A 3,279-nucleotide genomic window follows, 5' to 3' on the forward strand; every position below is an offset into this window, starting at 1 on the left:
CAAAAGATGATAATATTACAAATTGATTAACGAATGCGAGAATTTGGATATCGACAATAATCTCAAATCCTTCGTAAATAATGGTAATGTTTATTGATAACAGTTATGACAGCAATTCATTATTTGCAGTTTTTCTCATTCGAAAAGGGTTCACAGTCGTGTTTTCCCATAACCAAGCAGTCGTTGCTCAAAATGAAGCTCCTCTCTCCTCCTCCGCTCCTGTCCTCCTCCTCCTCCTCCTCCTCCTCCTCCTCGCTCTCTCACTCCTCCTCCTCCAACTTTTACCCACTGAGGACCAATTAGCAGTTCATAAGATGACGAGTGAATACAGCCGAAACTATTGTCGAGTATCTGGTTCTTTGCAGCCACCCAATTCTGGGAAATAATCAATGTGATACACAGCCACGCAAACATGTACCTTGACAAGAAAAGCAAAAAGGACGAATAAAACCCTCTGACCGACCGCCAAGGGAGAGCAGAGCAGTATATTCAGATTATTTCGAACTTTGCTCCTCAGTCTGAGATGGTACCACGGCGAAGAGAATCTCTCGAAATTCTCACAACGTTTGCGAAAGAACGGGAAAAGAATGGGTCTTTTGAGCTTCATATATATTGCTATCTTCAGTGGAATGTGTATGAGAGAGAGAGAGAGAGAGAGAGAGAGAGAGAGAGAGAGAGAGAGAGAGAGAGAGTCTTCGGAATATTATTGTGCTTAGAAATTGCATAAATATATCACAATATATGTGGGTGTTTTTAGTTTAGAGTAAGGTCTAAAAGAGAGAGAGAGAGAGAGAGAGAGAGAGAGAGAGAGAGTCTTCGGAATATTATTGTGCTTAGAAATTGCATAAATATATCACAATATATGTGGGTGATTTTTTAGTTTAGAGTAAGGTCTAAAGAGAGAGAGAGAGAGAGAGAGAGAGAGAGAGAGAGAGAGAGAGAGAGAGAGAGAGAGAGAGAGAGTCTTCGGATTATTGTGCTTAGAAATTGCATAAATATATCACAATATAGTTGGGTGTTTTTAGTTCATAGTAAGGTCTGAATTGAGAGAGAGAGAGAGAGAGAGAGAGAGAGAGAGAGAGAGTCATCGGATTATTTTTATATTTAGAAATTGCATAAAGACATCACAATATATTTGGGTGTTTTTAGTTCAGAGTAAGGTCTAAAGAGAGAGAGAGAGAGAGAGAGAGAGAGAGAGAGAGAGAGAGAGGAAAATTAGAATAGGAAAATTGGAAGTCGTCTTTACGTGGAAATTGATTGCAGAGAAAAAAAAGTTCTAACACCCAAGGAAAAACCGCAATAGAAACTCTGTGTGAGGCCCGTGGAAACAAAGGAGAATGAAGTGAGCTCTGTATTTTATTTTAAACATTGAAGGAGTTCAAGCCCTAGTCAGTTAAACAGACATGCACAAACCTCTTAATTCGTTCCAAGGCTACGATGCTAATTGTTTTTTATTTATATTAAGTTAGTGAGCACCAAACTCCATGCATTTATTAGGAATCTTCATTTGTCAATGATAGGTTTACCTGAACCTATCAGGTTACAATAGATTCGATGATACTGAGGGATACAAAATTTCGATTCTTCTCTCTCTCTCTCTCTCTTCTCCTTCTCTCTCTTCTCCTCTTCGTCATCCTCTTCTCTCTCTCTCTCTCCTCTCTTAGGGAGTATTTGCTAAGATAAGCAACAGAATTGTGTCAGTATAAAAAAAAAAAATACTACAACATTCGTTGCTTTCATTTATGGTATTTATGAATGAGCTGTATTCGTAAAATTTCGCGGATTAGAAAGGGTAACAATCTGGATAAATATAATAGTAGTATATAAGAAATATGAGACGTTGTGAAAGTTCGTATTTCAAAACGGATTATTGTCCGTTCCCAAAATTTAGGACAAATTGAATAAAACGGTAAATGTAAAAACTTACTTATTAAAAATGAAAAAAATTAATAAATTGATTAATAGATAAAAATAGATTACAATGCAAGGAGGATGTATTAAGGTAGCAATGCATCGCACCTTCGCTTGATCATCCAAATATATAGAAGCTTAGCCTTTTCGTATAGCTGTGTACGAACCAGTTAAAGAATAATTGCCTCGCGTGCATATGCTCGTACAGAAACACAAGCGCTCAGTGGCGTGGTCGGTATGGTCTTGGCCAGCCACCTCGGTGGCTGCGAGTTCGATTCTCGGTCATTCCATTGAAGGGTGAGAGATGTGTATTTCTGGTAATAGAAGTTCACTCTCGACATGGTTCGGAAGTCACGTATTTAAAGCCCTTGGTTCCGTTGCTGAATAACCACTGGTTCCATATGACGTACAAACACCATACAAACAAACAAACGTACAGAAAAACACACAAAATGTAAACACTTGTAAACGCATTAGATTCAGATCTGATGAGGCGAGCTTCGCCATTTGAAGAAAGGGAAAAAGAAGGCCTGGAATCCATTTAGCACACCTCCAAATCTTCATATCCGATCCATTTACGACCTGACCGGACTTAACTCTCCTCTTAAATCTCATAATGGACCCAGAGTATCCCTTTTACAGTTTTATCGTCATAGGATCTGCAGGATTTCTGAGTATTTATTGACCAGGTTCCACCACGTTTTTTAGAATGCCATATACGACCGTGGAATTACTTTAATCTTTTACGGGATTAATGTATCTTGATGTGGATGTTATTCGTGTCTAAAAACTATTGGTGAATAAATTAAAAAACTACCTTTGAAAGCGGATGAAGTTGTCGCAACGGCGCCAGAGACTGATAGAATTGGCCACATGGGCGCTTATCTGTATATTATAAAGGGAGGAGTAATGTCGCCTCTTATTCAATTATTCACTTGAATATTCCTTTTACAAACTTTGTACTTCGCTTTGTTTCTACCTCGATGCATAGTACACACACACACACACACACACACACACACACACATATATATATATAATATATATATATATATATATATATATATATATATATATATATATATTTAATAAAAGGAGCCCATAAAAACGCCAAAATATAGAAAGAAAGTACTATATTTCAGAGATTGCTGTCTCTCTCTTCTTTTCTGAAGAGAGAGACAGAGACAGCAGTCTCTGAAATATAGTACTTTCTTTCTAAATTTTGGCGTTTTTATGGGCTCCTTTTATCAGATGGAATTCTGTTCTGACAGAACATTTTTAACCAGTCACACATACACACACACACATATATATATATATATATATATATATATATATATATATATATATATTATATATATGTGTGTG

The sequence above is a fragment of the Macrobrachium nipponense genome, chromosome 3 (assembly GCF_015104395.2).
Source record: "Macrobrachium nipponense isolate FS-2020 chromosome 3, ASM1510439v2, whole genome shotgun sequence".
NCBI lineage: Eukaryota > Metazoa > Arthropoda > Malacostraca > Decapoda > Palaemonidae > Macrobrachium > Macrobrachium nipponense.